The sequence below is a fragment of the Fukomys damarensis genome, unplaced genomic scaffold (assembly GCF_012274545.1).
Source record: "Fukomys damarensis isolate Sample0158 unplaced genomic scaffold, DMR_v1.0_HiC HiC_scaffold_30, whole genome shotgun sequence".
Lineage (NCBI taxonomy): Eukaryota > Metazoa > Chordata > Mammalia > Rodentia > Bathyergidae > Fukomys > Fukomys damarensis.
In genome coordinates this window covers 51925349-51940103 of record NW_022900942.1, presented here as the reverse complement: position 1 = coordinate 51940103, position 14755 = coordinate 51925349, and the positions used below count along the sequence as shown (strand labels likewise).

Genomic DNA, 14755 nt, shown 5'->3' with positions numbered 1-14755 from the left:
TATAATTATACAATACGGACAAGGCAGGCACAGTTCCACTGAGTTAAATCACCGGCCCAGGTAACTCTTAATAAATACTCCCATTCAAAAGAAAAAGAAAGGGAAGCACGTTGAAGTCATCAATCCATAGTCCATGGTTCTGTGGCAACTCAAAATTCAGTTATTCAGTCATGCCTACATCCTCTTGCTCACTCAGGAGGTAAAGAGGGCTTCTGGATTAGGCCAAACCTCTGCTTTCTGGGAGTGGCTCTCAGTCTACGGCTTCCTATGGCTTGCATCTCAATACTCTAGGGAACGAATCATTTTTAGTCAATTTTGTCCAGCTCTAAAACAGATTTGAGAGAGTTTTCCCTCTGTGGCATCCGAGCAGCTTTCTTAGCCTAATTTCTGCTGGAAAAATTGTAGATTCTGAAGTCATGTCAGATAGTAACCATCTCAGTCCCTTTTAGGCTGGCTGATTGTGCTTTAGCTATGAAGCCCAAAATTTCCGAAGGTCATATGTGCTTGATTACAGTCAACCACATTTACAAATGTGAAATATATATGTATTCTGTTCTCAACAATTATATATTTATAAGTCACAAATCTTTGGGTACTTTAAGTACTGTTGGCTCATCAAGATTCTGATGGGACCATGCTTTCTAGAAGCCCTTTAATTCCTTGCAAGCATGTAACACACGTCACCTTAATTCTCTCCAATATCTTCACAAAGCATAGGAAAGTTATTCCTTGATCTGATGTATGCCCCTAAATTACATCTAAAAGAGCCTTGGTTTTCTCTTTGCTCTAACACTGTATCTTTATTTGATATGATTCTACTGACTGGAAAGATTATAAAAGAATAATTTTTTAAAAAGTCTTAACACTCAGCAAATTTTAGAAGCTTCCTACTGTTTCTCCATGCTTTTACTAACTGGATAGTTTTCTGACCTCACCTCTCAATCTCTCTTTTATTACCTTATTCAATTCACCTACATGGAATTAGATCACTGGCTCCGTACTCTTCTTGGAAGCCTCCTTATCCAAGCCCAAGAATTAAATTCTATGTCAACCTTCAAGATGATCACATGTGACAGTTCTTACAAATATTTCAAAACTACATCCTATAGCTATCATTTTCTGAGTCTCCTATATCAGCTTTATCCAGTTCTAAAATTAATGCCACATATTTTAGGTTTTGTTTTATTAGTACTCCAAGCATAATTTTTGCTTCAGATAACTTTTGCTGTACAACAGCCACAAAAATCAAAAAATACTGAGAGGAGAATTTATTTCTCAGACATCTCACTGATTGAGTGGACCTGCATCTGTCAGTTAGGCTCACAGCCACGTCTGTGGACCTACTCAGTGTGGTTGGACTCATCTGAGTAACTCTTTTCAAACATATCTGTGGATTGTCAAGAAGTTCTTTTGGATTAGTCTTAAAGAATTCTCAGAGCAGCAATCTAAACAGGCCATGGTATTTTCATATCAATTTGAGACATATCCATTTATGCTGAAAAAAAGCTAAAGAGCTTTTACTTTTAACCTCCTATTGACCAAAGCAAGCAATACCATTATACAAGCCCAGAATCTAAAGATGGGAAGGCATACTTTGAGTTTTGTGGGAGAAATTGCAAACTTAGATGGAAAAAAAATGAGGAAGAAAAGAAGTTTACTGTACTAACAAAGTATTTCTATGAAAATAATAACAAATTTGATGCATTTTTTATTCAAACATGCTCGTAAATACCCTCAATACAACCATGATACAACTAACAATACAATGTTGGTGCTATGAAAGAGAGGGAATTAGATAGGGTAACATTAGTACATAGCACGTAGCAATTTGTCAGTCATATACTGTGAAAAGGACAGAAAGAAATAACAACTTAGAGTACAGTCAGCGGCATGGAGGGTAGAAAGCCAAAAAGGAAGTCAGCAGAGGGGGCTAAGAAGGAGCATTTATGTTTGAAGCAAAACATGAGTGAGCGGTGTGGCAGATATCGAAAGAAAAAAATCTGAAGGAGAAAGTAGTAGTGAAATGTGCAGAGAGGTCAAGAAGGTTGAAACTTGAAAATAGATAATTACATGTGGCAATTAAAGGATCTTATTTCCATGTTGTAGATGCATGAAGCATTCATAAAATATGTACATTGTTTAATGAGCTCTAACTAAAGATTGTGGATCATAGCATCTAACTCGAGTCACCTGCCTTCAAACCAGTTTAATAAGAATAAAACCCTCACTGACAAGTTCCTAGGGGAAAATTAAATATTAAAATTTCTTTGATATCTACATCTAAGAACTTCTTATAACTGGATACATATGGAAGGAGAATAATCCAAGTTAGAAAAACTAAAAGAAAATTTAGTTTGGAAATGCCTCTTCAGTCCATCTCATTTACAGTGCAGGTAATAAAAATATAATTAGAATAAAAAACATTAAGAGGAATAAATTTCCCAAGCCTACCCTACTGACTTTGACTTTGTGTTCTAGGAGAACTTATCTAAATGAGAAAAGGAAAACTACAACCCACTGGAAATAATAAAATCATAAGTAATATCGGTAAAGTTGTCTTCTTCCCACAGGAGAAGGCCCAGCAGTGCAAGCTAGAATTCCATACATAGAAGATGTAACAGTGTGAGATTCGGGCCCATTAGGAATAATTTGCTTTCTATCCAAATGTAATATTTTCAGATAGATTAATGCATCAAGGAAATGCAACAAATGCACACATGGACTGTGCCTTAGCTAGTAGCACAGCTTTGTTCACATTTTTTAATAAACATGACAAAATACTAATTGGTTTATGTATATATTCATTAGGGGTTGAATTATGCACCCATCAAAAAGATATGTTGAAGTCTCAGTGCGCTGGTTCCCAGCATGTGACTTTATTTGGAAACATCATTGCTGATGTCATTAATTAAAATGAGCACATACTGGAATAGGGTGGGTCCCAATCCAGTATAACTGAAGTGCTTACAAGAGGATCACCATGAAGAGATGAAAACGCTCCATGTGAACACAGGATTGCAGTGATGGATCTTCTACCACAGAACAACAAGGCTTGCTAGCAAACCACCAGGGGCTGGGAGGAGCTGAGGAGATTCCCCCTGTGCCTTCCGGAAGCAGCATGGCCCTGCCGCCATTTTCCTTCAACTTCCTATCTTCCAAAACTGTGAGAAAATAAACTGTTGTTGTTTAGAATTACTTGGCATATGGTCCTTTGTCCCAGCAGTCCTAGAAAACTAATGCAGCAGGTGACAACTCCACAGCATGTAATCAACTGGAATATATATTGCACCCTGTATGAAAAAAATTTAGCGACCTAAAGGTTCCCATTGCACAAAATGATAATTAGCCCAATAGAAATTAAGTAAAATGAGTTATCAAAGTTATTGGCGACTACTCCAAAAGTGAAGCTGCAGATTAGTCATTGATTTCAATGAATTAAGAACAAAATAATGAAGTGGCAATTTGTAACAAGGTATGATTCTTGGTAATAAAGATCGGGGGCTTTGAAACAGTCCACCTAACTTAGAATTCCAGACAGACCATTAACTGTTTAACCTCTAGCAGTTCATCCTAGTTTTCTAAACTTCAGTTTCCTCATCTGTAAAAGAAAAATTATATGATGTCTTCCCTATAGAATTATTGTAAAGACTAAAGCATGTTCTCCCAAGCATAATGCCAGCATAGAGTAGGACTTGACAAATTATCTAATGTTGTGATTCTGATTCTGTGATCTGATGAACTTCTGTGTCTTTTTTGGAAACTTTTGTTTACCACTATTGCAGAAGAGCTTATTCTCATTTCACTTTCATTTGTCATACAAAGCAGTTGTGAAACATTCTTTCTTCAGCATCAGTTTCTGAGATAATGTTTGACTTATCGCTCTACAGATACATAGAAAACATACACTCTCTCAGTAGAACTGACTGGGTCTTCTTCACCTCGCAGCAGGAAAGACTTGGAAAATTTATTTAAGATCCCAAAGTATCTGTTTATTCTGCTTTAGAATAAATTACAATGTTGACCTTATTGAAAGTAAGTATAAAATACAAAGTATCTGGTGCACAGGATAAACCCAGAACTTGCTGAGCTGACCTCCCCAATCCTTCAGTCGTTCAGACACCAGGTTTAATCTTTTGCTGTGCCCACCTTACAGCTGTTATTTTCACTTAAATATCTTTATAAGCTTGCTCCTCTGGGCTTTGATCTCTCTTTCCAGCTCTATGCAACCCATATATATATGTTTATGGAGTGAACTTTATGATATTATTGTGCCTTTTATAAAGCTCACATATTTATGATATATAATTTTAGTTACTTTAGACCCTTTTTTCTAAACTTCAAAGCCTTTATGGCCCAGTACCATTCCAAAATAGCAAGACACTGCAGTGCCCCGCCCTGACTCCATTAATGAAATACTTCTTTCATCAGCTGCAAAGAATACTGACAAAAGGTAGCCTTTCACAGCCAGAGCCTTCAGAGATTGTCTTACCTGCCCAGCCTTCTTTCCCAAGGTCATGTCCTTGCCCATGGAGCTCTATGTCCGATGTTACACTGGTATAGGCAGATAAAATCCTGGCCAACTTGATCTGCAACACTGAAAAATGTCATTGTAGCTCTTAGTTCTCCATAGGATTGGATGAGGCCATGACTAAAATTATATTCTTACCTTCATTTTCTGCTTAGTCCTACTCCATCTGTCATCCATAAGTGTGAACCCTAAGAACTGTCCTTAATAGAGTCCTTGTTTGTCCATCTCAGCCTATGTCCTGACAAATAGAATCTGCAACACCTACCTAGGCTAGCATTGATGCATACAAGTCATAGTCATCATAAGTGTTTGTCAAAGCAAGCCTTGCCTCTCTTTAGCAAACTGCCAATTGTGTGTTTATTCCTTTTTAATGTTGAGTAAGGAATGCTTGCTTTCGCGTTGGCTTCCTTTCTTATAAACTAGCAGTAAAATACATGCATTTTCAGTAAAGGTGAATAAAGCCAAATGTGGTGAGGAATGCCTGGGAACCTAGCACTGTGTGAGGCTAAGGCAGGATGATCATAAATTTTGCAACTTAGGGCTACCCTATCTCAAAACAAAAAAGGTCAGATGTACCTTGGTGAGAAGATTGTTGGTTCAATTCCCAGCATAGAAAGAAAGAAACAAAGCAAGAAAGCAAGCAAGAAAGAAAAGGTAAATGTAAATGAAACAAGACAGTTGATCTGCAAGTCGGTCTGAAGCCTAAATGAGTACACATGAGGAAACAGAAGCTTCTATTGCTGTGCCAAGCCATCAATAACTCTGCAGTCCTTTTTTCTTTACTCTCTGTACAAACCCTACAAATTACAAAGTCAAGGTTCAGCTTTTCTAGGGAGCTTCTCTTTGCAAGTCCCACTTTATTTACACTGATGTTCACTGACCATTATATAAATCTTTATAACTAAAAATAATTGCCTTTGCTTTTAATTCAAAATATATGACTGTACTCAACGAAGTCTGAGTCCAATATCACAGAATTAATTGGAAAGACAATAAGAATAAGATAACTTGTACCTCCTAGTTGTAAAAGTGCATAACTTCATGGAATGTATAGAAATGGCAGTAAGAGGTTTTGTGTTAAAAGAAGCAGGTCTGTTTAAGACAAATTATTATTTTCCAAAAGTTAAAAAATACTAGTTTCTAAAGTTCTATAAAATCATGTTCTCTCTTTCTCTTTTTCTGAATCACTGGATAAAGGCAGGAAAGTAAAACTTGAGAAAAAAGTAAGTCAACTCATTTTTTACTTGGAAAATTTCCATTGATTCTCCCATTACCAAATTGTTCTACTCACATGAAAATGATTAGATACAACTTGCCCACAGACAAACAAATAAAAAGTCTACAAATATGTAAAATGAGCCACGGGGTGAATAAAAGTAAAATTACTTGAAGGTTCTTTCCTAGTAGAAACTTCAAAGTTATACCCTTTGAAAAGTATGTTTGCAAGTGTATACTATGAAAGTGACACAGTATAAAAAATTTCCTCTGAATTTTTAGGGTTAAAATAAGTAAAAAGGAGAAATTGCTAAAACAAAAACAGATAGGTAAGTAACAGGACGCATTTTTTTCTTTCTATGGAATTGCAATCATAGCTCAGCAAATTCTGCTATGTACGCAAAACTTCTAATTTGCACGTTCTCACATGGGTGATTGCATTTTCAGAAATTATTTAAAGTTATTCTCTACTATTACATTTATAGAACAGCTCAGTGATAATTCTCAGTCATGTCTAAATCACCGATCCTGTACAAAGTTGCTCTAAAATTAATGTTATACTCGACAACTGTTCCTATATTTCCTAGCAGCATTTCAACTGCATAAAGTAGAAGATATTTGAGAAAATGATAGATATTCTGTTTCTGATGAGCACAGGAACAATCAATTTCCCTTCCCAAGACACTTAAATATAACCTCAAATAAGTAAAAATTCTTGTCTTTTATTATAGGTGTGAGTCACATTAATAGCTTTGAAATATAAAATTATAGTGAGATGACTGCTCTACCACTATTAGATGATCATAAACTGTAAGAAAGAGTGCCTGAAGACTTAACCTCATGTACATTTCCACTACAGTGAAGTTATTCCTGGTTGTCCAAAACCTTTAACAAAGCACTGATATCATAATAGTTAGACTGAGCTCCGCAGGATTCTGGAATAAATGGAGAAATTAGGCTGACTCAGCACAACAAAATTTGGGACAAAGCAATGAATGGCAGGGGCGATAGACTCAAATGTAATTCCATGTTTAAATTCAAATGCGGTCCTGTACTAATCTCTTTTGCAGTTTACTGTTTACAGTTAAATTTACCTAGAAAATTAGTCACTGAATGAAGCCATAAAAAGGTACATTTCTGCAGATCTTGCACAAACTGGCAATGGTTCAATTGCCCTCTTCATTTACCTCACGTCTGTCTTTCTTAGTATACTTGTATGCACAAGAAAGAAATAGGACTTCTGAGAGCATCTTCTGGTGACAGGATTGCAAGTTGGGTGAAAATATTTAATTTTCTCATGCTTAATTCCAGGGTGCTTGAAAGCAGTCTGTTGGAAACGAAGAGGAAAAGCAAGGAGGCAAAGGAAATGTTCTTCTGAAAAGGCTTTGGTTCTGCATTTTTTCAGTTCTAGAGGCTGGCACACTGCATCTCAGTCTTTGGTTAACTTTTTCCCATTAGTGACTGAGCAAGAAAGTCTGCAGGATGTGTTTTGTAGAATTAGAATGAGAAATGGAAGAGGCCAAAACTGCGAGGAATTCACATATATATCCCCAAGATTTGCCAATAATTTTGATCAGATAACTGCAGAACCTGAAAAAGCTGTTGCTGCTATTGATGCATAACATACTGCTGTTATTAGTTATATATATAAATTGAATTTGGGGAAACTTTAATGATGCTGCCAATTTTGGAAAAAGTCATCCCAATTTACTGTGTTGAGTTGGCATTGTACAGAAATTAACAGCCATATTGGTCTAGACATGTTAAATTTTTTTTATTTTTATTTTTTATTTTTTTTTCCATGTGTCTACGGGTAACACATCATACTAAATATGTGAGGTCACGCCTAAGGGGGTTTGATTACAGAAACTAATAAAGTATTCTCTAAATAATGAAAAAAAGAATAAGATAAGACTATAAGAGCAAGAAGCAATTTAATTATGTTCAGGGACCATTTTCATCTCCAGAATTAAGGATTATTTTAATGTTACATCATTGCCTTTTCTCTTTTACTTTCCTTTTAAGTTTTATTTTAGGATTCCCTATTTTTAATGTTCATACAGAGATTTCTTTAACTGAAATACCAAATAGTTTCTTTGGTGTGAAAAACTACAGTAGTACACAGGATCCTAATGAGATAATTAATAATGTGAAATAGGAAGTAAAGGGCTAAAGGTGTAGGGAAAGTGGGAAGGGTGGGGGAAAGGTAATAAGGGAGAGGAAAAAAATATGAGAAACTGAAAAAATGGAAATAAAGTGTTTGTAAATGAGGAGGGGAAGAGGGGCAAAGGGAGAGCAGGGACAAGGAGAAAAATGAGAACCAAGACCTGTCATGTAAAGGTACAGAATGCCAGTAATGAATGTAACTGTATTGTATACCTAGATTGTACCAATAAACTCAATAAAAAGAAAAAAGAAGAAAGAAAACAAAAATAAAAGCTATAATCAAATGGCTTTTCAGATTCAAAGGAGAAAGAATACAATCTAAAATTACAACTTTTTCCTTGATAGTTCCAATGCTAAAAACGTATTACAGTTAAAAATAAAAGTATGTTGTGGCCTAAGAATAGAGTAATTGTTAGTACTTAAGCAATGATAACAGTATATATAATATCTAATTTTTTTAGATTGCCCAAGATAGTAATGTGTTTCATTATCACATCGAGCTTCATAAGTGAACTATAAATTATGAATGGATTTAATACAATTTTAATGAAAATTACCCCAAGCCCTTATATTCTAGAAACATAAAAATATCTTAGACACAGGTGAAGTGTTTTATTTAAAAAATTCATTGTAAAGATAAACTGAAGCACAGGCATAGGAAATGCTTCTGTCTTAAAATTTACCTCAATGAAGGTTTAAAAGAATAAAATGTACCACATTAATACATCCTATGTATAATAGCAAACTGTTTATCCATATTTAAAACCAGTGCCTCAAATTAGAATCTTGTATAAATTAAGTCTAGTTTTTCCCATGCACAGTGAATTTAAATAAACTAAGGTAAAAAATAAAATAAAAACAGACCTTCCTTGTTGAAGTCTGAGTAAACCTGTGCTTAGCCACACACACAAAGGACTCATAGGACACAATAGTGCATGTGTTCCAGAGCAAGCACAAGATGCAATACTAGCACAAATCTACTTTTTCTTGCACTCTCACTGAAAACCTTTTCAATAGGACTTTTTTTTTTTTGCCTTTTCTCAATGAAATCTCAACCACAGCAACTGTTTTTCCTATCATGGTCATTTCCTAGAAGTCCCCATGACACTAGTCCCTTGAATGGAGCCAAGAGATCCATTTCCATAACTGTTAATGTTTGATCAAAATCCCAAACTTCCTCCCTCTTCTTGGTCTTGCAAGGCAGGCATGTGTCAGAGGAAAAGGGCCAAGTGACTGCCTGGCCCCTCTCTGTTCTCCTCCTACTTCAAGGTAAGAGAGAAGAAGCAAAGGGTGGAGAGAACTTTATCTCTGTGCTACTTCTGAGGAGATTGAAAATGATCTTCACTTTCTGTCCACCATCCAGGAAACAAGCCTTTCCGGTGGCTTTATGCTGCCCCCACTGTGCTGCACACCACTTCAAAGGACCATGGCAAGGGAAGCATCCATTTATTTTAAGTTACCAACTTAAAACACTGGGTGGAGAAGCAGAGTACAAATGGCCAAGGATAGGGAGTCCCTAAAAGCATAAAACAAAGGAGACTAATTTGAGGTGAACATTTTTTATACCACTCCGCCTAAGCCAGCTTCTCTCTTGAACTCTGAAATTTTCTTTGAAAGATTTAATATCCTATTTTATCTTAATCATACTACTTCTCAGCACCCATCATGTTAATTTAATCTCAGCTGTAGTTGTATTTGTATGTATTGCTTTTAGGGATAATTTATGCATCTGTATATGTAGAAGACATACATCTCTAAGCTCTTCAAATGTGAATTTAGGGTTAGTTTTCACACTGAGTGATTCCACCATTGGAGAATGTCCTGAAAATCTCCAAGCATTCAAAGCCTCTAGCCTATGGCACCATTGGGAAGGGGTGGAACCTTTGGATTGGGACACCGTACAAGGAAATCATGTCATGCAAGTCTGTCCTTGAAGGAGATATCTGGGACCTCAGTTCATCCCTTTCATCTCTGTTATCATTTGGGTTTTTTAATGTTCCAAAAAGTCTGCGGTGTTGAATGTTTGTTTCCCAACTTGAGAGTTAGTAAAAGTTTTCAGTGGGCCTAGCGGAAAGAGGATAGATCATTAGGGGGCTTCCCTTGAAAGAGACCTGGGAACCTTGGGATGCCTGTCTCTTTGTGTGCTTTGTGGCTGTCGTGTGGTGAATAGTTTTGATTCACTACACAGTCCTGTTCCTGATGTTCTGCCTCACCGCAAACCAAAACAACAGGATCAATGGATCAGGGACTAAACTCTCCAGAACTGAGAGCCAGTATAAAGCCTTTCTTTTTCTACGATGATTACTTCAGGTGGTTGTTTTTGTTTTTTTAATGTATGACGGCCTTTATTTACAACTTTTTTGGCAAAAAAAAAAAAAAATAAGAGAAAACACAGACACTATAGCCTATCCTGTCAGGTTAGTGTTCCATTTAAAATATCAATCAAATTATCCAAAGATATACAATACTGAATCTGCATTTTCTTGCATTCTAGGTAGTCTTTAAAACATAAATGGAAAGGCAAAAGAATCACTCACTGAAAACTGCATCAAATGAAAGGTATTTTATTTGTTTGTGTTGTTGTTTTGGTTTTTTGAGACAGGGTCTCACTATGTAATTGAGACTGACCTGAAACTATGTAACCCAGGCTGGTCTCAAACTCACAGCAATCCTCCTGCTTCAGCCTCCTGAGTGCTGGGATTACAGGCATGAGCCACCACACCCAACCAATGAAAGGTATTTTAAATATAAATGTCTGTTGTTCTTGCTCATAATACATGCCCAGTGAAAACCAGAAGCTAGAATCGCAGTTACACTTCCTACTGGAGTGGACATTTTCAGCAGTCATGGTCCGCAATGACCTTTGCATTTTTAATGCATCATGAACTACTATGAACTTACTATGTGATGCAGCCAAAATCAGAAGAGGAGACATAGGGGGAATATTTCTTTTTTGGAGGAGAGTAAGCCCTCCAGAATCAGCATGGGAAATAGCATCCAATTGATTCTAGGTGAAAAAAAATTATCGAAGTCAACTACAACTCATGCTGAGCTGACTCCATCTTTTCATTAACTTGCTTGTTGTCATTCTTCTACATCAAGTGCGTTTATTTACTCTTCTAATTCACCTAGATCTTCCCCAGTAAAAAGACTTTCATTAACAGAAACAGCCCCAGCAGCTCCGTTTTCCTGTCCCTCCACTTCTCTATCCTCTTCCAAATTACTTCTTTCGCCATTTATGGTCCTGCCTCCAGAAGCTTGGCTTAATTTTTCATCTTTACCTAAGATAGATGTGTCAAATCTCTCAAGACTGCGGCAGTGCCTGTCTTTCCCACATCTCTTGGGGTGTACACTGTATCCTTTACATTCACAGGTTCATCAACCTTGTCACCACCTGTACCCTGAATGTAACACAAAGCATCTGCTTCCTCCTCATTGTCACTGAAAAATTCAGGACAGAATTCAAACACCTGACCACTGATCACCAGTGCCTTCCCTCCTTTGAAGTCAGCTTTTCTTCTGTCCATATCATGTTCAGTTTATCAATATTTTCTTGTCTTTTCTTTCCTTCCATGCAAGGAAAGTTTGTAGAGTGAGTTTGGCAACATTTGAACCTAGGTCAAAGCACTTTTTCAAAGACACCTCCTAATGAAATTTCATTTCCTTTCTCTACTTTCTTCTTATATTTTTTTCAATACAAAGCCACAAGGAAGTGCATGATGCTACACATTTATCACCCCTAGGGCACACCCAAACCCAGCCAGACTTGTTATTTTCAATAGCTTCAAGGAAATGCTTGCTGAGTTTTCGGTATTTTTCTTTTTGACCTCACCATGTTCTTCTTGTTCACTACTTCTTGTAGTTTTTTCTCATCCCAATTATCCATTGTATCTTTTTCAAGTCCTTCATGTCTTGCCTCAATGTTAACACAGCATTTGTCACATTGTCTGTCCCAACTCAGGTCATGAGAGATCTTATACTTATCTCCTCCCTACACAGGCCTTACTTGAAGAAGGCACACACCATGGCTTTGGGAGACGCACCTACGTGTACTTATTTTTTGAGCAAAAACTACAGATTTGAACAGCTCATTTAGCTCGTGCAATCCTTTCTTCTTGACATCTTCAATTTCATTTCACCTTCACTTTGTGCTACCTGATGTAGATTTTGTTGAATAAATTTAACTTGCTGAGTGACAGCCTTGATAAACTTCAGTTACCTTGCTCCTTTCTTATTCTTCAGACAAAAGTATTGTCCTTAATAATTTTCTCCTTGTCTTTCTGCTTCTCCTTTTCAGTGTCCCTGGCCTGAGCCTGTTTCCTGGCATGTGGGGTCATCACAGAGAGGTAGCACCAGCCAGGCCGAATGCCAAGAGGAAAACTTTCACGCATTTGCTGCAGCAAGAGAAAGCTGACTAGCACCCTGGCATATAAGGCAATTTTCAACATACTCTCTTCTTCAAAAAAGATCAAATTATAGATTGTTTTAATGACATTTATCCTATATATCCAAACACTTAGTTTCTCACAAGGGTCATTAAGCAAAAATTAGCAAAAGAAGCAGTTTTACAAATGAGAAATTTTTGAGTCAAAGAACATAGACATTGTCACTTTGTATTAAAATATTTGTGAAATTAGCTGTTGCAAAAAAAATAAATCTAGCTATCATTTAACATAATGCTTACTTCCTACATCCCTAAAGATCACCTAACTCTGTGTTATCTAACCAGCAGGTTCACTATCTACCTGCTACAGTCAAAAATCTGTTTTTGAAGTTTGTACATCTTATCTTATTCCTTGTAGGGAAAACTATAAATGAGTATCATTCATTTAATGCCTAAGAAAGTGCAATATACATTTTTATTACAATTTGGGAGTCCCAGAACAAGTATAAACATCTGACTTTAAGATTTCTACCTTCTAATAGACAAGATTTTATAGCTGATATTTGTCTAACAACTACTGGGAATGATTCTCTTATCACTCTCCCTTTATCATTATTGGCAAACAGTATGGCAGTCTAAGCCTCCTGTGTAGTTGGTGTCTCATGAAGACTGAATAGTTTAAGATTAAGTTTTCCTGATATGGTTACCAGTGAGGAATTATTTCACTTTAATCATATTTGAGAAAACTCCTAATGTGTTTATCAATCCTTATCTTTAGGAAGGGGATTACTTGACAAATTCCTACATTCTACAAAAGATGTACTGTTGTCTACTCCTTTCAAGCTCTATATTAGCTACTCAGACCATAATTATAAGGTGAAAAGTGGTCCCAACCTTCAACAATTTAAAGAATGGAGTAGGCATGCTAACCAAAAATTACAGTGCAATGTATTGTTGCTGTAGTAAAGTTACATACCCGAGGCCAGAAGAACTTAAGGCAGGTTGCTGTGGATTACCTGGGAGAATCCAAGATATATTTAAGGACCGGGGAGCCTGGAGCTAAGAGTGACAGGATGAATAGGCACTTGGGTGACAATCGGCAGCAGGCATGACAGATGGAAAGAATGTCAGGTGTGAAAGCAGGAGGAAGGCTGGCAGGGCCTGGCAATACTGAGGAATTCAGAGGGGGAAATTGGGATAAAAAATTCAGGTGAGGCACATCTATATCAGCTTCATAATAGAGAGAAATGAGTATCATATGAGACCACCTTCATTTTGTACTCTTATTTCAAGAAATGTGCTTCCATTTTTTTTGGTAGAACAGAGATTTGTGTTGAAATCCTTCTGGAGTTGACACTGAGAATGGTTCAGTGAAAGATAAGCAGAGAGGAAGAAAGATAACTAAGAACAATACATACACGAGCTCTGAGTTCTTCACAGCCTGGCTTCGAGCCTCAACCTCTGACAAGACCATGTACCCAGCCTCCTATGAGCCTGGATACTACACACCTAACAATGTGAGCACTGCTCACTTGTCTGTAGTCTCAGAAGTGTCTGCCACCAGCACCATCAACCTCTAACGTGGCTCCAAGGTCATTTCCCAAGTCAGCAGCATCCTGTTCAACAACGAGATGGACAACTTCAGCTCTCCCAACTTCACCAACGTTCAAGATATCCCCCTCACCTGCCAGTTTTATTGAGCCAAGGAAGTAGCCACTCTCACCCACATGCCCAGTGATCATTGTGGGAAAAGATGACAAGGTCCAGATGGTGGTGGGAGCCTCTGTGGGCACACAGATCACCAGAGCTACTGCACTAACCATCATCTGGAACCTCTGGTTTGGCTATGATATGAAGTGGGCAGTGGAGGAGCCCCGCTTCTGGCTAATATCGTAACACTGGAGGAAGACATTAATGAGGCAGTGGCTGCAGGCTTGAAGACCCAGCACCACTAAACCAAGGTCTCCGCGTTCATTGCTGTGGTCCAGGCCATCATTTGAGCAGACAGTGGCTGGGCAGCTGCCTCAGACTCCAGGAAAGGCAGGAAGCCAGCTGGCTACTGAGTGCTCACTTGAGATAACCAAGATGGTCCAGAAACACAGGGTCAAGATACCAGGCCCGGTGGGACTTTGGGGGATGTGCCTGTCTTAATGAGTGGCTGAGCAGCATAATAAATAGGGCCACTGCATGAAGCTCTGGGAAGCCTCACAGGCCAGGTTCCCCACAAAAATGAAGAAGGAGGAGGAGGAGGAAGAGGGAGAAGGAGAAGAAGAAGAAAAGGAATAAAAGAAGGAAGGGGAAGAGGAAGAGGAAAAAGAAGAAGAAGAGGAAGAAGAGGAAGAAGGAGAAGAAGAAGAAGAAGAAGAAGAAGAAGAAGAAGAAGAAGAAGAAGAAGAAGAAGAAGAAGAAGAAGAAGAAGAAGAAGAAGAAGAAGAAGAAGAAGAAGAAGAGGAGGAGGAGGA

At 37.6% G+C, this 14755-nt stretch overlaps 2 pseudogenes; one reads left to right on the top strand and one right to left on the bottom strand.

The window, feature by feature from the left end:
• Positions 1-10993: 10993 nt before the first annotated feature.
• Positions 10994-12357, bottom strand: LOC104876058 (annotated as a pseudogene).
• Positions 12358-13417: 1060 nt separating this feature from the next.
• On the top strand, positions 13418-14356 carry LOC104876052 (annotated as a pseudogene).
• The last annotated feature ends 399 nt before the right edge of the window (positions 14357-14755 follow it).